The sequence below is a fragment of the Scylla paramamosain genome, chromosome 19 (genome assembly GCF_035594125.1).
Source record: "Scylla paramamosain isolate STU-SP2022 chromosome 19, ASM3559412v1, whole genome shotgun sequence".
NCBI classification, from domain to species: domain Eukaryota; kingdom Metazoa; phylum Arthropoda; class Malacostraca; order Decapoda; family Portunidae; genus Scylla; species Scylla paramamosain.
In genome coordinates this window covers 3,874,859-3,902,116 of record NC_087169.1, presented here as the reverse complement: position 1 = coordinate 3,902,116, position 27,258 = coordinate 3,874,859, and the positions used below count along the sequence as shown (strand labels likewise).

Sequence of the window (27,258 nt, the reverse complement as noted above, 5' to 3'; positions counted from 1 at the left end):
TATATATATATATATATATATATATATATCAACACTTCTTTGTATTCTTACACCACAACCCTCACCACTAATACTACTAGTACGACTTCCACAGTCATAATTATTATTTTCTTTATATGTGTGTCAACACTACTTTTTATTCCTTAAGTAATCTTGCTATCTGAAAGTTACATGAAACCTTGCCTACATTTCATATGAAAAGTAAGACTTGGAGATATTCTCTCCTCTCCCAATGCACTTAAATTCAGTGAAGCTCTAAATGTTTATTAAGCATAATTATAAAAAAATGCAGCAGAAAAAGGTTGGAGTTTGTAAATATAATAGTTATTTTGAATGGCCCAGTTGAATTAAAACATTTCTGACATACCCGTTGTGAGATCTGGGCGAGGTAACAGCTCTGAACCAGACAGGCGTTGACCAGACTCAGAACACTAATAATTTAAGACAGTACTCAGAGGTGTTCCTCAGGTTTCTGTCCTGTTACCTTGTCTTTTTCCTATTATTCATGAACTTTCTTCTTAACTTAACTTCTTGTCCTTTCCACGCCTAAGCTGATGATACCACCCTGCAGTTTTCCACGTCTTTTCGTAGATGTCCAACTCTTCAGGAAGTAAACAATTCATGTGGGGAAGCACCAGAAAACCTGACTTTTGATCTCTTCAAAATTTCTAATTAAGGAAGATCAAACTTAGTATTGTTCAGTGCCTCAAAAAACATAATTCCTCCATCTATCAACTCTTCTATCAACTTTCCAGACAACTATTCCTTAATCTTGAATGACACTTAACTGTCCCCCTCTTCTATCCTGAACATCCCTGGTCTTTCCTTTACTTATAATCTAAACTGGAAACTTCACTTCTCGTCTCTAAGTAAAACAGCTTCTATGAAGTTAAGCGCCAGTTTTTCTCACCTTTCCGCTGCTAAGTCTGCTAAGTCTTATCCATCCATGTATGTTGTATACTTCACATATCTGCAGGGGAGGGAGGGGGAGGAGGGGCGTTTCGCTCATGCCGCTCTTCTAGACAGGGTGGAACTAAAAATTTTCGTCTCATCAATCCTCTCCTCTAACTGACTATCTTCACCCTGTTTCTCATCACCGCTATATTTTACCGCTATTTTTATACTAAATGCTCTTCTGATCTTACTAACTGCATGCCTCTCCTCCTCCCGCGGCCTTGCACAAGACTTTTTTTCTTTTTCTCACCCCTATTCTCTCCACCTCTGTAATGCAAGACTTAACCAGTATTCTCCATTATTCATCTCATTCAGCCTGTTCCTAAAAAGGATGACCGTTCTAATCTTTCTTACTACCGTCCTATTGCTTTAATTTCGTGCCTATCTAAAGTTTTTGAATCTATCCTCAGCAGAAAGATTCTTAAACATCTATCACTTAATAACTTTCTATCTGATCGCCAGTATGGGTTCCGTCAAGGCCGCTCTACTGCTGATCTTCTGGCTTTCTTTACTGAAACTTTTGCTGCTGCCTTAGATATATCAAAATCTTTTGATATAGTCTGGCACAAAGATTTGATTTCTAAACTTCCCTCATATTGCTTCTATCCTTCACTCTGTAACTTCATCTCAAGTTTCCTTTCAGACCGTTCTATTGCTGCTATGGTAGACGGTCACTGTTCTTCTCCTAAACCTATTAACAGTGGTGTTCCTTAGGGTTATGTCCTGTCATCCACTCTCTTCTTATTATTCATCAATGACCTTCTAAACTAAACTTCTTGTCCTATCTACTCCTACGCTGATGATACTACGCTGCACTTTTCCACGTCTTTTCGTAGACGTCCAACCCTTCAGGAAGTAAACATTTCCTGCATGGAAGCCACAGAATACCTGACTTCTGATCTTTGTAGAATTTCTGACTGGGGCAGAGCAAACTTGGTGTTGTTCAATGTTTCAAAAACTCAATTCCTCCATCTATCAACTCGACACAACCTTCCAGACAACTATCTCCTCTTCTTATAATCAGAACTGGAAACTTCACATCTCATCTCTAGCTAAAAAAGTTTCTATGAAGTTAGGTGTTCTGAGAAGTCTCCGCCAGTTTTCTTCATCCCCCTCTCCCCCACAGCTGCTAACTCTGTACAAGGGCCTTATCCGTCCATGTACAGAGTATGCTTCACATGTCTGGGTGGGTTCCACTCATACCGCTCTTCTAGATGGGGTGGAATCAAAAGCTTTTCGTCTCATCAACTCCTCTCCTCTAACTGACAGTCTTCAGCTTCTCTCTCATCGCCGCAATGTTGCATCTCTTGCTGTCTTCTACCGCTATTTTCATGCTAACTGCTCTTCTGATCTTGCTAACTGCATGCCTCCCTTACTCCCGCGTCCTCGCTGATTCTTTCTCTCACCTATTCTCTCCACCTCTCTAATGCAAGAGTTAACCAGTATTCTCAGTTATTCATCCCTCTCCCTGGCAAACTCTGGAACTACTTCTGCTTCTCTATTGCTACCTTCCTATGACTTGAATTCATTCAAGAGGGAGGTTTCAAGACACATATCCTTGAATTTTTGAGTACCACTTTGGGTCCTTTTCTGGGACTGGCATCTCAGTGGGCTTTTTTTTTTTCCTTTTTTTTTTTTTGCCCTTGGCCAGTGTCCCTCCTACATAAAAAAAAAAAAATCCAGGTAAACTTTGAAACTCCCTGCCTGCTTCTTTATTGCAAACATCTTATGAAGTGATTTTTTTTCATGAGGGAGGTCTCAATACACTTATCTTTCAGATTTTTACTACTGTTTTGGGCTCTATTCGAGAACAGGCAGCTCAATGTGACTTTTTTTTTATCGAATTTTTGTTGCCCTTGGCTGGCGACCCTCCTACATAAAAAAAGAAAATAGATAAATAAATAAATAATATATATATATATATATATATATATATATATATATATATATATATATATATATATATATATATATATATATATATATATATATATATATATATATATATATATATATATATATAGTAAATAAAACATCAATTAAACGCTACTGAATTATCCTATTGATGCAATCGTTTTGGATTGCCTATTTTCCTCGGAAAATTATCTGTTTTCATAACATTTTACATATCTACCATTCACATAGCTCATTTATGCATGTGATCTGCCCATAAGTGTGGTTCTTGATACAGAGGCCAGTCAGAGGGAGGGGGAAGTTTGGAGATAAATAAGCGTTGATGTTTTTCTGTAGGCTGGCCTTCTCCTTCCGGTGAATCACGCGTTTTGACCAACTTTCTCTTTCAAATCCTATGTTATATGGGTGTCTTCCTGTTGTGGATTGCGTGGGTCCTGTGTCCATGTTTGTTATCTCGGCTCCCTCGATATCAAGTGCTAATTACCTTCCCTTTCATTGGTAGTATGACCACTTGTTATTCATTCATCTTCTTCATTACTTCTTTCTTCTTACTTATTCTATCTTATTCTCTTTTTGTTTTTCTTTCATCTTTTCTTCTTTCTTCTTCCTTGACAATACAATACATACTGTGGTGTGGGGTCACCACACTTGTAAATCTCGTGGTCAGCCTAGCAACTAGAAGAACAGTGGTTAATTATAATTTAGAGATGATGAATTTATTTATTTTTTTTTTGGAGGGGGGGAACTTTTGCTTTACTTATTATCAAATTCCCTTGCCCATTTTTACAAAGGTAAGCACAAGCTGCATATGTTTTATTGTTCGTATCACTTAAAATAAGCAAATTTGTTTCTTTCTTCCTTCTGTTTTACTTGCTGTTTTGAGTTGATTGTCAAGTAGATGCCATTGATCACAAAGCTTATTTGGTAGGGTCTGATCCCATGATGTTTTCAGTTTCCATTGGCTTTGTAAAAAGTATTCTTGTCTTGACTGTCAGAGGGAGTAATAAGCCTAATACATCAACTAACTTTGACACCATACATAAGGATGAACTTATTGTTATTCAATCAGGTTCCTTAGTCACTGATTTTGAAAGAAAGTGTGTCCTAAAACTTTCTCTTAGATATATATATATATATATATATATATATATATATATATATATATATATATATATATATATATATATATATATATATATATATATATATATATATATATATATATATATATATATATATATATATATATATATATATATATCAAGTTGCCTTTGTAGTTCGGGACTATTTGTTACCCATTGTCTCAGATACAGGTGGGATTTATTTAATATTTGCCAATATTGTTCTCTTAGATTCTCTTCATGATTATTTGTTTCCTATAGGTTATCAGTTTATAGTTCTTGATTTATCTTCTTAATAGTGTCCTCCTGTTCTTGAATTCAGTTTTTAGCTTGGTAATGGCAAATGGTACCCTTGAGTAGATACTGGGAACAGGTGGCTCCAAACAAAGCTATTTTGAACCCAAAAATGTCAAAATGGGAATTAAGATCTAGCGTAGTTTCTATCCTTTTCATTAAGTCCCACCATCGAGTTTTTTTTTTTTTTTTGTCTAATATGAAGGCATAACTTTAGTGTCTGAATCTTAGTAGCACTTGAGCTAAGTCTGGTACTAGAATTCGGCCTGTTAATAAGTAGTCATTGAGGCTTAAGGAATCAGGGGATTGTTTAACTGAATAGTCATAGATTTTTTTTTTTTCACGTCATGATGTGATAAATAGTTAAAATCATGATGGTTGTCTTGACGTTGTTACGCGCACTACAAGGAATATTTCATAAGAGAGAGAGAGAGAGAGAGAGAGAGAGAGAGAGAGAGAGAGAGAGAGAGAGAGAGAGCGTGGGAAAGTCAGTAGAGACGCACTATATGTTACCATACACTTTATATAAAACAGAAGTCGTCTCTCAACACTTGATTTACCCATCTCCCTTTCCTCGCCGAAAGTTACCCGGAACCATGCCAAGTGTGTTCTCCAACAAGACAAAAACTCAAAATCTTTCAAGATATAACTCCCCTCGTGACTTCTGGCATCTAGCCAAAAATATCTCCAATAACTTTGCTTCATCTGCTTCCCCTCCTTTATTTTAATCAGACGGCACCACTGCTATCACATTGATATATAAACCTGAACTTTTCGCTCAAACCTTTGCTAAAAACTCTACCTTGGACGATTCAGGGCTTGTTCCTCCCTTCCAGCGGCCTTCTACGGCTATTTTAATGCTAACTGCTATTCTGATCATGTTGACTGCATGCTTTCCCTCCTCCCGAGACCTCTCCGCACAAAACTTTCTTCTTTTTCTCATCCCTGTTCTAGCCAGCTCTCTAATGCAAAAGTTAACCAGTATTCTCAATCATTCATCCTTTTCTCTGGTAAACTCAGGAACTCCCTGCCTGTTTCTGTATTTCCACTTCCTGTTACTTGAATTCCTTCAAGAAGGAAATTGGAAGACACTTATCCTTTAATTTTTGACTACCGCTTTGGACCCTGTTAGGTGACTGGCATCTCGGTGGGTTATATATATATATATATATATATATATATATATATATATATATATATATATATATATATATATATATATATATATATATATATATATATATATATATATATATATATATATATATATATATATATATATATATATATATATATATATATATATATATATATTATATTTTGTTGCGCTTGACCTGTGTCCCTCCTACAAAAAAAAGAAACCATATAGCTAAAGAGTTGCTCTCTTTTTATTTATTTATTTTTTTTTTTTTATTTTTACTCAGCCCTCCAAATAATGTCCATGTGACTTTTTGTAAGATAGTGTTCAGTTTTATGGAGAGATATGTTGAGTAGGGAAAGCATGGTGAGGGGCAGGAGGCGGGGCTTCACCCTCCAGCTGTTCACTTTCCCCATCCCTCCCAGTCCCCTAGTATTGTGCATGGTGTCACAGGGGCGAACCAGCGGCATTTCCCACGCATGCAGTTTAGTAGCAGCACTGATATCATAGAGAGCAGACACGTGGTGTAGAGAGAAGCATTTTAAGACGTGTATAGGGAGGGCATATTATTTTATACCTATGGGTGGGATTACTGCGTAAAGCTTTATTATATAGTATACTATCTTGGCCATACTGGTGGATAAAATTTGGGCGGTTCCATATATTATTTCATGGACGTAATTTGCCGCGTTCCTACTCCTATTCCTTTAATCTACAGAAGACAGAGTTTACCTCTTCATACATTTAATACTCTACCATAGTAAGCTAGCTTGATGCATCTCTTCATATATATATATATATATATATATATATATATATATATATATATATATATATATATATATATATATATATATATATATATATATATATATATATATATATATATAATTTTTCTTTTTTTTATGTAGGAATGACACTGGCCAAGGGCAACAAAAATCTAATAAAAAAATGCCCACTGAAAATTTAATGCCAGTCCCATAAAAGGGTCAAAGCAGTGGTCTTGAAACCTCCCTCTTGAAAGAATTCAAGTCATAGGAAGGTGGAAATACAGAAGCAGGCAAGGAGTTCCAGAGTTTACCAGAGAAAGGGATAAATGATTGAGAATAATGGTTAACTCTTACGTTAGAGAGGTGGACAGAATAGGGGTGAGAGAAAGAAGAAAGTCTTGTGCAGCGAGGCCGCGGAAGGAGGGAAGGCATGCAGTTAGCAAGATCAGAAGAGCAGTTAGCATAAAAATAGCGGTAGAAGACAGCTAGATATGCAACATTGCGGCGGTGAGAGAGAGTCAGTTAGAGGAGAGGAGTTCATGAGACGAAAAGCTTTTGATTCCACCCTGTCTAGAAGAGCAGTATGAGTGGAACCCCCCCAGACATGTGAAGCATACTCCATACATGGACGGATAAGGCCCTTGTACAGAGTTAGCAGCTGAGGGGGGTGAGAAAAACTGGCGGAGATGTCTCAGAACACCTAACTTCATAGAAGCTGTTTTAGCTAGAGATGAGATGTGAAGTTTCCAGTTCAGATTATAAGTAAAGGACAGACCAAGGATGTTCAGTGTAGAAGAGGGGGACAGTTCAGTGTCATTGAAGAAGAGGAGATTGTTGTCTGGAAGGTTGTGTCGAGTTGACAGATGGAGGAATTGACTTTTTGAGGCATTGAACAATATCAAGTTTGCTCTGCCCCAATCAGAAATTTTAGAAAGATCAGAAGTCAAGTTTTCTGTGGCTTCCCTGCGTGATATGTTTACCTCCTGAAGGGTTGGACGTCTATGAAAAGACGTGGAAAAGTGCAGGGGGGTATCATCAGCGTAGGAGTGGATAGGACAAGAAGTTTGTTTAGAAGATCATTAATGAATTGACTTTTTGAGGCATTGAACAATATCAAGTTTGCTCTGCCCCAATCAGAAATTTTAGAAAGATCAGAAGTCAAGTTTTCTATGGCTTCCCTGCGTGATATGTTTACCTCCTGAAGGGTTGGACGTCTATGAAAAGACGTGGAAAAGTGCAGGGGGGTATCATCAGCGTAGGAGTGGATAGGACAAGAAGTTTGTTTAGAAGATCATTAATGAATAATAAGAAGAGTGTGGGTGACAGGACAGAACCCTGAGGAACACCACTGTTAATAGATTTAGGAGAAGAACAGTGACCGTCTACCACCACCACCAATAGAACGATCAAAAAGGAAACTTGAGATGAAGTTACAGAGAGAAGGATAGAAACCGTAGCAGGGTAGTTTGGAAATCAAAGTTTTGTGCCAGTCTTTATCAAAAGCTTTTGATATGTCCAAGGCAACAGCAAAAGTTTCACCAAAATCTCTAAAAGAGGATGGCCAAGACTCAGTAAAGAAAGCCAGAAGATCACCAGTAGAGCGGCCTTATCGGAACCCATACTGGTGATCAGATAGAAGGTTCTGAAATGATAGATGTTTAAGAATCTTCCTGTTGAGGATAGATTCAAAAACTTTAGATAGGCAGGAAATTAAACCAATAGGACGGTAGTTTGAGGGATTAGAACGGTCACCCTTTTTAGGAACAGGTTGAATGTAGGCAAACTTCCAGGAAGAAGGAAAGGTAGATGTTGACATACAGAGCTGAAAGAGTCTGACTAGGCAGGGTGCAAGCACGGAGGCACAGTTTCGGAGAACAATAGGAGGGACCCCATCAGGTCCATAAGCCTTCCGAGGGTTTAGGCCAGCGAGGGCATGGAAAACATCATTGCGAAGAATTTTAATACGTGGCATGAAGTAGTCAGAGGGTGGAGGAGAGGGAGGAACAAGTCCAGAATCGTTCAAGTTAGAGTTTTTAACAAAGGTTTGAGCGAAGAGTTCAGCTTTAGAAATAGATGTGATAGCAGCTCCACAAGCTGTTCGTTAAAATAACAAGCGCAAGACTTAAACATCGTATTATTCAAGCCATTACTAAAGACGACGTGATCGTCGTCGTCTAGTGGCGCGCCGTATGCCTTCACCACGCTAACTCACAATTCTAGAGACAGCGTTGATAGATCCAAAAATTGTCTTGGAATGCCAGGCAGTCTAAATTCAATGTAAGAGTCGTTAATCCCAGCATGATTATTAGCATTAGCGTCTAAATTAGCAAAGCCGCTAAACATGGAAAATAGACCTCCACCTCTTCTTGAATGGAGTGAAATAAAAAACTGGATGTCGTCTAACCCCCCGCCTTTGCTTTGCGTAAAAAGCAGTCATATTCCGCTCAAATGGGAGGTGTGAAAGCTATCGTCATGATGACCGCCACATCACGAATAAGACGCCGAGCATAATCAACGGCTATTTATTTCTGTCTGATATGCAAAAAGAGTGTAATTGATTTACCCCTCCCAAAGTGAATGGGCTGGCCAACTTGATCCGCGAGTTGAATCGCAATTGAATCGATAATAGTTTTACTGAGCGATTTATACCCAGTCTGATGAAAATCTTTACTGCAAGCGGATTCCATGCTTATGACTTCTTATACGTTGACATGCTGACTGCCATATATCGTCAGTGACACACAATTCGCGTAAAATAGTGCGAAATCTATCCCCCCCCCCATCCATGCGAGGCGGGAAAGGGGCGGGAATGAAGGGTGACTTGTTTTCGGCGTTTGAACTGTATAAATTATACTTGGCGTAATAATCAAAGCCCAAGATTTTAGCCATCCTGGATCCAAATTTCGCAGTCAAGTAGCAGAAATGGCCATTGTTGTCGCACTGTGGGGCATTCCGAAGGACGTACTCCACCCTTCGCGTTTTTTTCATTATAGTTAAGAAATTGATCGCCCTTCTTCATATTGCTTTTTAATTCTGCGGGCAATTCGATATTAATGACGTCAACTATATACCCAGTATCGCCCACCTCCGTGCTCGTTCGAGGTGTGTATGTATGGAGTTTATACATGCGTGTATCATCGGCGTTGGCTATGGCCCAAATCTCAATCCTACAAGCACCCGCCACTACACCCAAGAACTGTTTTGGATAAAAGCAGTTTATCAGACCTACTTCATATTCCTTATCTGGATCAAGATGGATGGTGGGAGTGATTCTTTTTTCAAAGCGATGGGGCTGGTTATGGGGGTAGAAGTCGGTGCTGCCCAGACTCGTCAAATACAGATAATGCTCCGCTCCCGCCATGATCAAAATAAATAATAACGACCATCCCAATTAAGGAATACATTTATACTCGATTCGTCAAACATACATCAAATTTATTTTAGAATTTTACATGATATAGTTTATTCAGAATTCCTCACCAGAATAGTTTCAACTTAAAAAGGTTGAAGTCGCTTCGCCAGCTCTTCCACCATAGGCAGGTAATTATTCGTCCTCTCATCCTGGCAGCGACCTCTGCACCCCATTCCTTCCAGGACGATAATCTGCTCCACTTCAGTGTTCGCCATGGCTAGCAGGGCAATATTTTTTCAGGCAATTCTGGAAGTGTTGACGTCGGTTCACGCTTGTATCCATCTTGAGTCCTTCCGTGTAAAGTAAATCCTTCGATGTCGCAATTGCCTGTCGCGCCTTCTCGTTACTCTCGATGGCCTCGCCCCAACCATACTGAGTCACACAGGCCACCAGGTGAGGGAGATTTACGCTTCCTGTGGGAGACGTGTGGACGTACTGTTTAATCTCTCGTGTCCGCCGTGGCCCGATGAAGCGAGTAGAGTTTCTTTCTAGACTTATGCGTATTCTCGTATGGATAAATCATTTTGAGGTCCCGCGCAATCCCGCACGGTTCGGTGGAGACCGCATTTACCACGTAAGCAATATAACAGCGACGATCGCGGACCGTGCACGTCAATGACTCATGCGTTATTGATGTACTTACTTGTTTACAGAGTAAGATGGAGCCTTTCATTTTAATATGCTTCCCAGATGTGACCGATCCCGCCACCTATCAGTTTACTTCGTTGAGCCGTATTTCTGATGGCGCCCGCGGGGAGTTGCACCAAGCAAAGTAGCAGTGATAATAATGGACGCTTATCGGCTGAAAGTCTTTTCGCGTCCCCTTTTCCGTTGCCGAGTACTCGTATGAGATCAAACACGCTTATCCCCGAAAATGGCGGAAGTAAGTTACCGCAAACATCCCTTGAAATCTCAGGTATACCCTCCAATAATTTCAAGAGAGATAACCCGTATTCTCTAAAGGAAGGTGGAGTAGCAACTTGAATTAAATCATCCAAGGGCGGATTGACAGGCATGCGTGACGGCGGAGCCGCGGTGGAGGCGGCGGCGGAAGTGAAGTTTTTTTTTTTTTCTTGACTTGTTTTGACGTGAATCGGTGCGGAGTTGCGACGTCGTCCGGTTTAAACTTACACCTCTCGACAACTTAGACGGGAACTATACAATATTCTTTCATCTCTGTAGTAAACTTGTTATTGCCGACACGGCTATCGGGAGTAACGCGGCCAATATGCTGCCACCTCGTTTGGAAATTAGAATGGCTTTTTTTCTTGTACACGGGCGTCTTCTTCAAGGCTACAGTGCGAATATCACTCTTGATTTTTTTTCAGACGGTTAATGATGGTATAGTCGTCCGTCAGGCGTTTGTTCAAAAAGTTGGTGAATATTTCCGAGATGCAATTGACTTCGCGCTTACAAAGTCTGCAAGACCTTCTTCCGCAATTTAAGGGAGACGTGAGAGAGGAGGAAAACCAAATCCTTGTACTTCAATATCAATGGCTTTTCCTCATCCATATCTCACTAAGTCGTCCGCATCTATCCAGCTGCCAAATTTATCTGGATATCCACGCCAGTGGACGAAATACTTTCTCTTATCCCCGCTCGAACTTCAATCGTAATTTATCGACCTGGTAATGTGTCGGAAGAGAGGACTTCATTAGTCCTTCCTTGTAGATTGCACCGGTCGCATCTTCACCCGCCAAATCCCTTATGTAATAAATAGGGATTTTATGTGAGTAGTCTACACAACTTATCTTAAAAAGCTCCTCGGTATTGTTGACGGTATAACTTTTATTGAATTTAAATTGCGTTCGGGAAGCACGTTGCAAGCGTACAATGTCTCCCATGTCTAATTTATGACTGACGACTTTCTTTCCTCTTGGCCGATTCAAATACATTCGTTTAAATTGCCTCCTGACTTGTTATCACGCAACCCGTGGTGTGGGGTGTGATTTTACGTGTTTATTAGGGTAGGCAAGACGTTAATATACGTCAGTGTATTGTTTTGCGTGGGATGTTTATATATTTTCGCCGTTATGGTTCGGATGATCCTTTCTGCCAAACTCGCCTTTGTTTCGCGCGAGTAATTGGAATACAAGGTAATACCTTTCAAAGTTAGATATTTTTTTTTCACTGCTTGATTATAAAATTCAGATCACTGATCAATAAAAAGACGCGACACGTCTGTAAAACTTCTCGACTCTAAATTTTTTTTTCAGCGCTTGCTGACTACAGCGACTGCATTTACTTGTCAGCATTGTCACCTTCAAGTACCTGCTGAAAACTTCCATGCAAAACATGATGTATCGAACGCCGCCATTGTGTCTGTGCAGCTTCGTAAAATCTGCCAAATCGCAAGTTAAAATGACGGACGGTTTAGGAGCGAGAATTTTTCGCTTCGGAAAACGTTTCAGTGTCGGCTTGTGAAGCGTATAAGTGCGGACGCTCTGCAAATATGCCCTCGCATCGTGGAGTGTTATATTCTTATCCCTTTTCTTCCCCTCTCTGTAGAGTGCTTGCACACCTCCTAAAGCCGCAGGATTCGTTATATACCGGTAAAGTTCGTCCAAAACGGCGTTCATAGCAGATAGTCTTTCTCACAGGGCGGCTCATCCACAATATTCGTGCGCAGTTAAATTTCTTCGGGTGCGTTCAGGGATAAAACGCACAACAAATAACCGTGATCTCGTCTAAGCACGACATTTTTATAAATTTCCACAAAGTGTTTGGCGCATTCCTTTCCATAAAGTTGCCTGCCCAGACATTCGATTTGATATATATCTCTGTTTTTTTCATAAGAATGTAATGTGAGGCATTTAAAGTTATCGTTCTAGCATACTTTCCGGGGAAAAAGACATTCTGCGCTATCATTATAACTGATAAATTTTTATGTCTCCCTTTGGTAAAGGCCTCTGCTATCGTTTTAGAATTGCCAGCCGTGAGGAAATTGTCATTTAATATCAAGAGCGTGTGCGTTTGCGGACCGGCACATGGATTGTCATCATCCATCACGGAATTAATATTTTTCTCATGCACTTCGACCTTATCTTGAAAAAGGAGAATTCTGCTGCAGCGAATGCGATGAGACGCCACAAATGATAATTTTGTTAACTCCATGCTGATATTTCTCTATAATTTTATTGCAGAGGTGTGTTTTGCCGGAATTTGTATAACCTGCGATAATTATGAGTGCAGGATATCTGAAGAGATTCAGCATCTCTTCTCTAAATGTCTTGTCCATGTTAAGTTGAGAGGGTCACTAAAAGACACTACGATATGTTTACAGTATTCATTGCTTAACCTTTATTTACATGGTCATGTAGGTAACAACATAACTAGCCTCCCAGCTGCATCCTCATCCCTATTCTCTAATTATGACGTGGATCTCTCCCGACTCACGCCTCTTCTTTAACCTCCTCTTCCCTCTCCTTAACCTAAGTACAAATATTCTTACATTACCTCCTCCTCCTCTTCCTCCTCCTCCTCCTCCTCCTCCTCCTCTTCCTCTTCCTCCTCCTTATCCCACGTGGACAGTACAAATATTCTTACATTACATGAACAATCCCCCTCATTAACCACGTGGTCAATATAAATGTTCTTACATTACATGAATGACAGCTGCTAGCAGCCGCGGTCTCTCTCCACCCCTTAATCATGATGTAAATAATGTCATGAAAATTCCCTCCCGATCACGTCACAACCCACTCTTTAACCCATCCTCCTCCTCCTCTTCCTTGGCCTATGTGGTCAATGCAAATGTTTTTCTAACCAGGCAAGGTCGGTGATGTACTCATAACAAAGAAACTGTTTTTAAGTGCAAATTACACGTCTTACATCCTCAGGGAGGTAATTCACCATCTCCTGGGCGTAACGAGTGTCATTGCCCGCCTACACGTGACTCTGAGCGAGATGACCGAGGCCAGCATTCATAATGGAAAGTGTGTCCTGAAACTGCAATTCTTTAATCCTTACTTTCAATAAATGCGATTCTGACTTGGCAAGGATGTCCACATGCGACTCTGGCAACTGAAGGTCTTTTATGATTAAGGAGACGTCAAAGCTCATATTATGCGCCAGAGAGATGAGATATTTTTTCATGTCACGACACTAGAGGTTGCATCGCGCGCACAATGTCCCCCTTGTAATTATTTTGTGGTAATGAGTGGTCGTGATGTTTATGAGGTGGGGTTTTCACATTAAAGGGTTGATGGCAGAGCTCGCAGTGGTGCTGACGTTTGAAGTGGACTTCATCCTCCGCAGACATGCTAATTGAATAGCTAACTACACTTTCCTTGATGATTCGCCAAGCTTCGGATAGGCTATCAATGAAATTATTCACGGGATCTTCGCCGAGATAACTTCTCTTTTTCACGATATCTCCATGCCTATTGATGATGAGATACGAGTATCCAATTGGATCATGTTCAGCTATCACACTCCTATTCTCCTTAGGTTTTATCATAGTTTCAAAATAAAAAAAATGCTAAGTAGGCAGGCTGATAGGTGTAGGCAAAATTTTTGAAATTTACTTTTTCGGCATCACCTAGAAAGAGAAGAGTTTGAGTGAAGTCGCAATGACACTCGTGATCGCTCAAACTGACAGACTTAGGAACTGACCTGAAACATATTTTGCAAAACTTATGACCCTCTGGGGTGGGAGAGCTTCTCGACAATTTCCGGTGCATCTTCTCCACGTCTTTAATGAGCGTCATATGTCTTCCGCCTAGTAAAAAAAGTGGAGTTACAGTTTTATACTTGCGCGAGCCTTTTCTTGATAATGTTAAATAGTACATCTCACCGCTTTTGGTCAATGTATAAACATCCAGAGACAGGCGATTTAACCTTTCTAACTGACTCAAGTTCTCCCAAGTCACAGGACACTCTGCTTTTCAGAGCGTGACGTATTTCTCTCTACCATGCCGTCTCCGTAATATTTTTGGAATTATTTTCCAAGGTACACCTCGAGCGTGAAGTCTGAAAGCCGCCAAACACTGAATAACACAGGATGAATGTCAGCCATCAGGATTAAAAATTTCATTCCCACCTCGCACGCCTCTAAGATAAGCAACATAATCTCCTATGCCACTGCATGCGACATGCAAGCAATAGTTAATGAAAAAATTCTGTACTCTTGAAATGATAAAACCAGATCCTTCAGTCTTGCTGGTAAGGCTTTCCAACCGACTATTCAGTTGATGGATCCATAAATCAATAAGGTCAGGCACATCTTGATAGGTAATCAGACGTGCTCTAAAAGCAATATGAATGACTCGATGTTCATTCTCGCCTAAGGTAGAGAATTTAACTAGTAACAGAGAAATGTGTGAACATATTTTCAGGGTGGGGGAGAATGGCGAGCCATGTGACGTGAAATATGATCTAATTTCCTGTATAAAGAACTCCCTGTATTCGGTAAGTAGACCGAGTGGATCTCTACTTACATGATCAGACATGTTATATTGATGTCTGGTGAAGCGCGGCGTCCCGCGCTCATCGCGGCCTGCTTCCGCTGGTTCTTCCGGCATGCCGTGCTCATCGTGGCTTGCTTCCGCTTGTGGCGTGTCTGGGGAAAATAATAGAAGTAGCAGCGACAGTTTATTATTATTATTATTATTATTATTATCATTATTATTATTATTATTATTATTATTATTATTATTATTAATATTATTGATTTGATATTTACCTTGTGTAGGTAGCGGGGGACTTGAAGTCTCGGAAGAATTTAATACGTCCTCCGATAATCCACTCGGTCCCGGCTGTGGCGAGTCTTAAAATAATAGGATATTAGTAGTAGCTGGTAGTAGTGGCGGTGGCACCGTATTTATTGATTTATTATTTGTAGTAGATTTTTTTTTTTTTTCTTACCTCTTCCCCCACCTCAGCGTGGGATGTTGGCTTGTGACGCTTGCCGACGTGTGCTACGTCACCATTCTGCTCAACCTCAATCGAGTTTGAGTCTGTACAGGAAGATGTACTCAGAGCTCAAACTTGTCAGTCATTTCATCTTTATTATTATACATTCTCGCCAAAAAAAAAAAAAAAACTAATAATGATTACCAGAACAATCAGGATTCCCAACTTCGCAGATGTGTTCTGGTGGAGGATGTGGAAACAGAACCCCACACCACTCAAATAAATCACACTGGTCTTCCACACATGAGGGGCAGGGTGGATTAGTGTGCCATCTCCCACACACTTCACATAAAAGCCGCGTCTCTGCTGTCCCACAGTGAACCCCCCCCCTTTTTTTTTTTTCTATAACATTGTCAACACTTTCCCCGCTATGGCGCGCGGGAAAACACTGAAGCTTCCCGCGCAGATGGCAGCGAGGCGAGTGGCTTGACTCGGAAGTAGGCAACACCTGCCTGTTTCATTATCTCTACCCCTACCCTTATGCCACCTTGACCGATTCTCTTCAAAACTTTACGTCTAAGACACAAAAGTTAACGTAGTCTTATATGTAACATGCAAGTAACATTGTTTTCCTCATCTTCAAACTGAATAGATTTGCCTCTTTGATTGACAATTTTGATGGCCACACTCTGTATAGTTGATACGGAAAGTGGTTTATATGTAACTGGATTCGCACCTTTACTGGTGCTGTCGCCGGGGAGTGGTATACGTCTAATAAATTAACTAATTGGTTACCAAATCGCGTAGGAGAAATTATGTCGGTATAAACGTACATATAATCCGTCCCCGCATCAGCTCGCCGTACGTATTGAGCGAATAATTTTATGGGTATCGAGGGGGAAGCTTCGCTCGCACTGGAAGATGAAATGGCGTCGCCAGATCTTTGAAAGTAGACGGTGTAGCAAAAATTTGGATTGAAATCCAGAATGCGAGCTATATGTGAGGCAAATTTTATACTTATATCACTGTAAATACGATCGTCATTTGGATCGCACGATCGCATTGTTAACTACGACTCTCTCCAAGGCGCGGTCGTAATAGATTATTTCCGAGTATGGGAAATAGATCTTAAAGGACTCATTCAAAATTGCTTGAAGTTCTCTCACTATCTGTCCATTGATCGCCTTAGTTATGGCCGGTGTGTTCTTATCGGTAAAATTGGTGATGATATTCCTTTCCGGTAGATACATATATATGTTATATTCATACACGTCAAAATTTGACTGCTTAACCCGACCATAAAACGATATACTGGAATTTGGATCCCCTTCCGTAATACAGTAGAAATATTTAGGGAATAAGATATTACACATGCCGACTTCATAATCCCTGCCGGTGTCTAAATGAATGGGTAAGATTCTGTTTTCAAATTCTGTTGTTGTGTTTTTGGGAAATGACCTACCACCTGGAAGAGAAGATAGGTATACGTATATATCGTCACTATCTCTGAACGACATGTTTTTTTTATGCCCTGTCAACTAACAGACTGACTTTAAACTTTACCTTTTCATGTTTCATATATACGTCGATAGGCTGGAGGATATAACGGCACAGCTTGGCCGACCTTGACCATCGGGGAGTGGAAGGACCTTGGAATGTACTGAGATGTTGGAGGGAACATGTGATGGCAAGACTCAAACCACCCTGGCTGTCCAGGATCCGTGCAAGTGAAAGGGAGACCGCAATGGCAGGTTTGGGTCTCCCAAACCACGCGTGTGATGACGACCCTGACGTCAAACCGTCAGCGATCCCAGCCGTCTGCCTTGCCTGATGCGTTCAGTCTCCATGGGAGTCGCCATTTTATGGCAACTCCCATGGCAAGCCATTTTAGGAATAGCGACTCCCATGGCAATTTCCCTGCTACTGGTGTGATCCCTGGGTCCTATGTAATCACCTCAGGTCAAGATTTGTATTTTATAGGAAAGAGTGAAAATATATTAAATGAGGTTCCCCCATTTCTTGAAGGCAAGGAAGTTAATTTCTAACAAAGAAATGTTGCCAGCCGCCATTTGGAGGCATTCCGCGGCCAACATCATTTGTTTGTTAGAGGGGCGTGAACAAAAATACCCAACTCAATGAGAGGCGAAAAAGGAGATGATTCAATGAGAGACTAGAACGGAGATGCCTTACCGTGTAAGGGGGAGCTTAGGTTCCTAAATTTTTCGAACAGAGTTAGTGTAAGTGTAACAATGTAAAAGTAATATGTAATATGTGGATTTTCAGCTGATACGGCTGTCAACAAATAAACCGATTAGTACTACTGCTACTACTACTACTACTACTACTACTACTACTACTACTACTACTACTACTACTACTACTACTACTACTACTATTATTATTATTATTATTACTATCATTATTATTACTATTATTATTATTATTATTATTATTATTATTATTATTATTATTATTATTATTATTATTATTATTAATACTATTATTACTATTGCTATTATTACTATTGCTATTACTACAACTATTACTACTACTACCACACACACACACACACACACACACACACACACACACCTTTCCTTCCCTCCACACGACTCTGCTTCCTGCCTATCTTCCGGCCCCCTCTCATCCCCCCAGTGTCCAGGCGGTGGATGTTTTTAAGAGAATACTCAAATTCAAACCAAGATCCACCACTCCCACTGACCTCCCTATAAGAATTTACAAAGAATTTGCTGTAGAGATAGCAACACCGCTATGCTCCATAATAAACGCTTCACTCTCCCAACACTCTTGCCCCGAGGACTGGAAGACATCTTACGTCACCCCCATCCCCAAAACCTCCAGTCCACAGTCACTCAATGACCTCAGGCCAGTCTCTATCACCCCCATCCCTAGCCTTATTTGTGAAGATTTTGTATATGACTGGGCCTACACCAAAATCTGTAATACCGTGGATATCAGACAGTTTGGAAATATTAAAGCCACCTCCACCTCCCATTACCTGACCAGCTTCCTTGAATTCATCCACAGCCACCTGGACAAGCGAAACACCTATCTAGCTGTTGCTTTTGTGGACTTCAAAAAGGCTTTTGATCTTGTTGATCACACTGTTGTCATCAGCAAGGCAGTGAGTCTGGGTCTCCCTCCTAACCTGATAGCGTGGCTAGACGACTTCCTCACATGGAGGCGTCAGGCCGTTCGCTATCAGGGCTCTGTCTCTACTTTCCAACAGCTGACATGTGGGGTCCCCCAGGGGACCAAGATGGGTCCTCTATGCTTCCTCCTCCTCATTAACGACGCCCTCACTGACACCCCCATCGCTGGAAGTATGTGGACGACTGCACTGTGGGCGTCCCAGTTTCCACCGAGAACCCGGACTACTCGCCACTGCAAGCGATTCTGGAGCGGCTGCAGACGTGAACGGAGGAGAGCAGGATGACCATCAACCACAACAAAACTGTGGTGATGCATTTCTGTACCTCCTCCATACCAGTGCCCCCTCCCCAGCTCTCAGTGGGCCCTCACCCCCTCCAGGTGATCCGATGTGCCAAGCTCCTCGGAGTCACGGTGGACGACCAGCTGACCTGGAAGCAGCATGTCGCCAGCACCATAAGATCAGCTACCTACAGGCTGTACATGCTGCGCAGACTCAGATCGCTGGGGACGCCGACAGATGAGTTAAGGGGGGTGTATCTTACCTTCATCCTCCCCAAACTCATGTACGCCTCCCCAGCGTGGTCCTCCTCCCTCACACAAACTCAACAGCTACAGTTGGAGAGTGTGCAGAAAAGGGCGTGCAGGGTCATCCTTGGCCCTGCATACACCACCTATGAAGAAGCCCTGAACACCCTGAGCCTGTCCAGACTATCCACCAGGTACCGTGAGGCTGTGGAGAAGTTTGGAAGGGGTCTTCTGAATCATCCACGTCTCAGAAACATGCTGCCGCCTGACTCGCCTCGCCCGACCCGTGCCACGAGACACCACAACAAGATAACGCCCCTAAAGGCGCCGCGTACGGACCGGTACAGACTCAGTGCGATTCCCACCATGGTGCAAGCCATTAATCAATAGTCCCTTCTAGATTTGACTTACCTTTAGGATTAATGTCAAGTATTTCTCCACCCCCAATGTACATTTTCAGTTTGTTGACTGCCTAAAGAATAAACCGTTTATTATTATTATTCACACACACACACACACACACACACACACACACACACACACACACACACACACACACACACACACACACACACACACACACACACACACACACACACACACACACACACACACACACACACACACACACACACACACACACACACACACACACACACACACACACACACACACACACACACACACACACACACACACACACACACACACACACACACATACACACACACATTCACACACACGCACTCACGAAACGTACGTATGTACACATAATTCCAGCTTTCTTGCTATTATTCCATCTAAAATGGAGTCATGTATACTAATATTTGAGTCATGCATTCCTATACTGGAGTCATATATACTAATATTGCAGTCATGCATAGTAATACTGAAGTTCTGTATACTAATATCGGACTAATATATAGCAATACTGGAGTCATGTATACAATATAGATGGAATGATGGCAAGAAAACTAGAATTGATGGAACGCATACATGAAAAAAAAAAAATTGGATTAATCACCCGCACATAAATAAATCTAACCGGTAAGAGAGGTGAAGTGATGATAATGATAAAAAAAAAAAAAATGGAGTAAAAGTAAGGAAGGTTGAATATGGTGAGAGAGGAAGAGGAATAGTAAGAAATGAAGGTACGGATGGAGAGAAACAGTACCAACAACCTCTGTGCCACCTATAACAAAGCAAACTTGGAATTGTTCAATACCTCAAAAACTCAATTCCTCCACCTGTCAACTCGACACAACCTTCCAGACAACTATCCCTTTTTCTTCAATGACACTCAACTGTCCCCCCTCTTCTACACTGAACATCCTCGGTCTGTCCTTTACTTATAATCTGAACTGGAAACTTCACATCTCATCTCTAGCTAAAACAGCTTCTATGAAGTTAGGTGTTTTGAAACGTCTCCGCCGGTTTATTTCACCCCCTCAGCTCTTAACTCTGTACAAGGGCCTTATCCGTCCATGTATGGAGTATGCTTCACATATCTGGGGGGGTTCCACTCATACCACTCTTCTACACAGGGTGGAATCAAAAGCTTTTCGTCTCATCAACTCCTCTCCTCTAACTGACTGGCTTCAGCCTCTCTCTCATCGCCGCAATGTTGCATCTCTAGCTGTCTTCTACCGCTATTTTCATGCTAACTGCTCTTCTGATCTTGCTAACTGCATGCCTCTCCTCCTCCCGCGGCTTCGCTGCACAAGACTTTCTTCTTTCTCTCACTCCTATTCTGTCCGCCTCTCTAATGCGATAATTAACCAGTATTCTCGACCATTCATCCCCTTCTCTGGTAAACTCTGGAACTTCCTGCCTCTTTCTGTATTTCCACCTTCCTATGACTTGAATTCCTTGAAGAGGGAGGTTTCAAGACACTTATCCTTTAGTTTTTGACTACCACTTTGGACAGTGTTCTGGGACTGGCATCTCTTTTCTTTATTGGATATCTGTTACTCTTGGCCAGTGTCCCTCCTACATAATATATATATATATATATATATATATATATATATATATATATATATATATATATATATATATATATATATATATATATATATATATATATATATATATATATATATATATATATATATATATATATATATATATATATATATATATATATATATATATATATATATATATATATATATATATATATATATATATATATATATATATATATATATATATATATATATATATATATATATATATATATATATATATATATATATATATATATATATATATATATATATATATATATATATATATATATATATATATATATATATATATATATATATATATATATATATATATATATATATATATATATTTTATGTAGGAGGGACACTGGCCAAGAGTAACAGATATCCAATAAAGAAAAGAGATGCCAGTCCCAGAACACTGTCCAAAGTGGTAGTAGTATATATAGTAGTATATATATATATATATATATATATATATATATATATATATATATATATATATATATATATATATATATATATATATATATATATATATATATATATATATATATATATATTAAGCTTATATTCAAGAGTGATACATATCACGCAGAAAAGAAAAGGATTTTTGGAGTCCAGGTATCTGGATCTGAAGAAGGATTTTGATAAGGTTTCCCTTGAAAGGTTTATTTGGAAATTTAAGATATTAGAGGGCTAGATAGGACAAGTATAAAGTGGATAGAAAATTACTTAAAAGAACGAAAAATGAGAACAACAGTGAAAGATGAAAAGTCAGCTTTGAAAACAATAACGCTTTATTGGACACCCATAGAATTACTTGCAAATTGCAAATTCTAGACCTAGACTACAAAGCTTTTATTTATTTATTTATTTTTTATCATGAAAATGAAAATCAAATAAATGCTCAGACTTACATCTGAATTATTCCATGAACTAAAAAAAAAAAAAATAGAATACAAAATATTGGGAAAAAAATAAACATATATGCTATCATAATAATGTTTATTAATGTACAAGGAATACAAATATAAAAAGTATATGAATTCTTTATTTTAGTAAGTGTACTTTTTTTTTTTTTCTGAAGGTACTTCTACTGGTAGTTCGCTTATCACAATATAGTCCACAGGCACATGTACTGACATCTAGGCAACTGCTTCATGGTACTTGATGAAGCAGTTACGATCAGCATTAAGGGAGAGATGGACCTTACAGATAATTTTTGACCTCATGACGTTCCCCTTCTTGCTGCATTACTTGCATGTCTGGCGGCTGTTGTGGACAGGGGCATGGAAGAAGGTCAGTTCCAACCTCACAGTTATCATGGGGTGTGACTGCGGTGTCCTCAGATAGGTGTGGGGACCTCACCGGTGGTGCTGAGCATAGAGGAGGTTACAGTTATCTGTGGGCGACTTGTCACTGGCTTCCCACTGCTGCCACACCTGAACACTTGAATTCGGAAATCTTTGACAGGCCAGATTCCTCACCAAGAGCCTTGCAATCCCGTCTGTTCAGTAGCCAGGCACTGGTGACACTAATATCGATGGTATAAACAAATAAGCGCAAATACCATCTCTTATACTTCAAAGGTGTTTGGAAGAGATGGACCAACATGTTACTTTTTATCGGTGCCTCCCATGTTGGCATTGTAGTTTTTGATGACTGAAGGACAGGTTATCTTCTTTCTCTGCTTGGTGTCACTGCAGTACCGGCTAATACCAGACATGAGCTCCACCCCTAAGTCAGTTGACAGCAAAGTGAAAACCTTGTTGTCCTTCCACCTGACGGCCAGGATCCCGCCATCACTGGTGGTGTAGTCCACTGTTCCCCTTCGGGTACTTTTCTTTACCATCTGCTTGATGGTCTTGAGTGTAGTCTTGCCAACTCTGCATTCTCTGCATGCCTATATTCCTTTTCTTTGAGATACCGTACAATGTCCAGGCTTGTGAAGTAGTTGTCTGTAAATATTGCAGTGGTGGATGAATATGACATGGTACTGGCCAGAACAGAGACTTCTTCCCAGCTTTTCCCTATTCGGGGTCGCCGTTGTGAATGAGCCTTCTCCACGTATTTCTATTGTTTGCCATCTCTGGATTTATATTCTTCTCCCCAAGATCTCCGTTTATGCAGTCAATCCATCTTCTTTTGGGCCGTCCTCTTCTTCTATCTCCCTCCACCTCCATTTCCATGATCTCCCTTCCTACGTGGTCTTCGCCAACTCTTCTTCTCAAATGTCCATACCACCTCAACCTTGACTCTTGGATCTTCTTGGAGACTTCAACTACTTTCATTGTTCCTCTTATGTACTTATTCCTAATTCGGTCTGTTCTGTTGACTCCCACCATCCATCTCAACATCTTCATCTCCGCTACATCCATCTTCCTCTCTTCAATCTTCTTCAAAGGTGCTGCTTCTAGCCCATACATCAAAGCAGGTCTAACGACTGCTTTGTGGACTTTGCCCTTCACTCTTACTGGTACCCTTCTATCGCATATCACACCCGAAACTTACCGCCAATTGTTCCAGCCACACTGAATCCGGAAGTTCACTTCTTTTTCCATTTCCCCTGTCTCGTCTACCATCGATCCCAAGTACTTAAATATTTTCACTCTCTTCAACCATTCAGTCTAATTGTGGCCTGTTGATCGCCCCTTGTATCCGTCGTAAAAAATTTAGTTTTGGACCTACTAATCCTCATTCCTCTGCTTTCCAAAGCAACTCTCCATTCTTCTAATTTTCTTTCCAGCTGTCCTCTCCTTTCGGTCACTAAGACAATGTCATCAGCATATAATACACACCAGGGTGGTTCCTCTCTGACATTTTCCGTTATGACATCGAACACTATATTGAATAATAGTGGGCTTAGTGCCGATCCTTGGTGTAAGCCGACTTTCACCTGAAAGCTATCCGTTGTGCCAACTGTACTCCGAACTCTAGTTGTAACATTCCTGTAGCATTCTTGGACAATTCTGACATACTTTTCTGGCACTCCTCTTTTTCTCAGGCCTCTCCATACTTCTTGCCGTGGGATCCTATCATACGCTTTCTCTAAGTCAATGAAAACCATATGTAGTACTTTCTGCTTTTCCCGATGTTTTTCCATATTCTGTCGAAGTGCGGAAATTCCGTCGACAGTCCCAAATCCCTTCATAAATCCTATCTGTTGCCGTCCGATACGCACCACTTGTCTCAGTCTACTGTCCAACACCCTTTCAAATACTTTAAGGGTATGAGACATTAGCTTTATCCCTCGATAGTTCTCACAGCTCTGGATGTCTCCCTTCTCCTTAAATATAGGTATCAGGGTACTTTCTCTCCACTTTTCTGGTATAACTTCCTTCTCCATTATTTTTCTGATCAGTTGGTGCAACATGTCCACTCCTTCTCCTTCCAAGACTTTCCACACTTCTACTGGTATTCCGTCGGGCCATGTTGCTTTGCCATTTTTCATTTTCTTCAGTGCTCCTTCAACCTCTTGTCTTGTCACTTCCCCTATTAATTGTTCATTCGGTTCTCCATCATCTCTAATGAATCTCTCATTTTCTACATTTAGCAACTTCTCAAAATATTCTTTCTGGCCAGAACAGAGACTATTTTGGTGATTCTACCCAGCCTATGCCAGCCAGGTAGACACCATAGACCTCGAACGTAGTACCCCCATGGTAAAGGACGATGTCGTGGTCGAAGCCATCCTCTGAAGCCCTGGCAAATAACTTGAATCCCTATTTGTCAGGCTTGTTCTGGATGTAGTGCCTCAGGTTACCTACTTCTTGTCTTTATAGGCCACCATTATTTAATCCACAGACTGTCTGGGCGTTTGTGACTCTCTCCTGAATGTAGTATTCAAGAAACTAAACAATGGCCGGACTTTGAAGAATCTGTCAATTGAGCCAGATATCTGAGAGTTACTGAAGTGGATAAACCTCTTCATAAGCTTGAACCTCTTGGATGACATGAGGTTTGCAACCTGAAGAACCCTGTGCTCCATAGTCTTCAACTGTAGGTGCTGGCATGATCCCCATATATAAGAGGATAGCCACAAAATTCATCACTTCATATAATGCAGTATTGAAGGTGATAATGATGTCTTTCTGAATGGCATACGGGTTGGTCTGATAGGTTATGTGCTCCAAGACCTGTTTGCTGAAGAGCTTGCTGAAGTACTGGAATAGAGACTGGATGTATTCAGAGGGAGTGAGTACGTACTCAGGAAGGGATGGGTTATTGATGTCAACTTTCTTCCAAGTGGTTGTCCTGGCTTATGTGGCTATGCAACCTCCTCCTCCTTCTTCTCTACATAGTCTTCATTGTCCTCGTCGTCCTCATCCTGTCGGACCTCCATTGAAGAGGTTGGAGATACCGTCCTTCTTGAGCTAGGGCCGAGTTGATTCGTGCCTGAAATATCCAGATCGTAGGTGGTTGGGGTAAAGGTGAGATCTATAACATCGTCATCATCGTCATAGCCCTCCTCATCGTCACTGACCGCAGGGTTGGTTGGAATAACAGTAACCCCCTTTTCTTTATAGAACAGCTGACTAGTTAGCTGCAAGATAAATTATGCATCAATATACCAGTATACAATTGCCAGGAGGAGGCAGTAGGCACCTGCCGAAATGATAATTATTCCCAGTGAGGTCTAAGGCACTGGATCAGGGAGTGCTGTGAACTTATCATAAAACCCAACTGTGACCTCACTGAATGTTTCCCATTCTGTCTCAAAACACAAGGGGGCAGTCACAGCCTGCCCTCTAAGGACAACCCTCTTCTTTCACATAAAACTACAAGCACCTAATTACACACACGCAAACCCCTTACTCAAAATTCAAAAAAAATATCCTACACCAGCTTCGGAGTCCCCATCTGGGGAGGGGACCACAAATATCCCCAGGTCGGACCTCTCTTCTGGTATCGACCCTAAGTCTTGACACTGTTTTCTTCATTAACTTCTGCAATATTCGAAGTTATAAATCAAATTTTCAATCTGCAGAACACCACCTCTCCTCTACTAAACCTCATCTTCTTTTCCTCACTGAAACACAAGTGTCTAAGGCAACTGACATTTGTTCCTTTTCTGTTCCCTCCTACTTTATCTACTCTGATTTTCAATCCAAAGCTGGATGTTGAGTTTATGTGCGCAATGACTTAACCTGCTCTCGTGCCCACGCTCTTGAATCTTCCGAGTTTTCTAACATCTTGCTACAACTACAGAGTCACTCTCAAATTAAATGCATCTGTGTTGTTATACCTTTCACTTAACTCCACTTACTATAAGAAATTCTTTGACTACTTAGACTCCAAAGTGGAGCACATTCTGACTCTCTTCCCTTTTGCAGAGATCTTCATTCTTGGAGACTTCATTGTTCACAACCAACTTTGGCTTTCCTCTCCCTTCACTGACCATCCAGGTGAACGAGCCTTTAACGTTGAGGGTTGAGTGTCAAGACACTTAGGGTTGTCAGAAGGGCAGTCCGACCTGAGGACACTTGTGGTCACCTCCCCAGATGGGGACAGATGTAAGAGTCACCATGATAATTTTTAATATTTTGAGTGAAGAGTGTGTGTGTGTTATTAGGTGCTTGTAGTTTTGTGTTGAGGAACAGAGTTGTCTTTAGATGGCAGGCTGTGACTGCCCCTTTGTGTTGTGAGACACAAAGGGAAACGTTCAATGAGATCACAGCTAGGTTTAATGATAAGTTCACAGCACTCCCTGATCCAGGGCTTGAGACTTCATTGGGATTAATTATCGTTTTGGTAGGTGCCTACTACCTTCTCCACTTGATGGAGGGCAAGCCAAGAAAAGTGGCGTTAACTGAAAGATAATGAGATAAGTTTCTTGATGCATTAAACACCAGATCAAGGGATCTTCAGTCACAACAATGTGTTTTTTTTTTTTTTTTTTTTGTTTGTGATACCTGTCGATAACATTTTTTTTTATATTTCCTGACTCTGTCGTAAAAGTGGGTTGTCGTCTTCATCATTAATATTTGATGAAATGAGTGCGTAAAGCGTTGAAGCAAATTTTTGCATGTAGATGGTTGAGAAGTTCGAGATGCATTTGAACTTTTGCTTTTCTTAGTTATTATTTGTT

At 40.6% G+C, this 27,258-nt stretch overlaps 1 protein-coding gene across 6 annotated transcripts in view; it reads left to right on the top strand.

The window, feature by feature from the left end:
- LOC135109600 (uncharacterized) overlaps positions 1 to 27,258 on the top strand; it is a 149,035-nt gene that overhangs the window by 74,646 nt on the left and 47,131 nt on the right. The window contains exon 2 of one of the 6 annotated variants that reach the window (XM_064021026.1): positions 18,707 to 19,496. The exons of the other annotated variants lie outside the window; for them this stretch is intronic. The gene's annotated coding sequence lies outside the window, so the exon portion shown is untranslated. The remainder of the gene's footprint in view (positions 1 to 18,706; positions 19,497 to 27,258) is intronic. 6 annotated transcript variants of the gene reach the window in all.